Below are 264 nucleotides of genomic sequence, written 5' to 3'. Positions count from 1 at the left end.
GGGGCTAGCCAGCCAACCTCCTGTGGTCCCTCCCCTGGCCGGCTGGCTCCTCGATAAGCCTCAATCACTGGACAGGCTGAGAGACCCCATCTGTGCACGAATTCATGCACCAGGCCTCTAGTCTATTCAAAAAAAGAGTTCTATGGATGCAGTAAACTTTTTATTTTATTTTTAAATATATTTTTGATTTCAGAGAGGAGAGAGACAGAAAAAAATGAAAGCGAGGACCTGTGTGTGTTTGCTTTGTTTCCTTTTCTTTTGTTG

Source organism: Myotis davidii, unplaced genomic scaffold (genome assembly GCF_000327345.1).
Source record: "Myotis davidii unplaced genomic scaffold, ASM32734v1 scaffold6, whole genome shotgun sequence".
Lineage (NCBI taxonomy): Eukaryota > Metazoa > Chordata > Mammalia > Chiroptera > Vespertilionidae > Myotis > Myotis davidii.
This window is presented reverse-complemented; position numbering follows the sequence as displayed.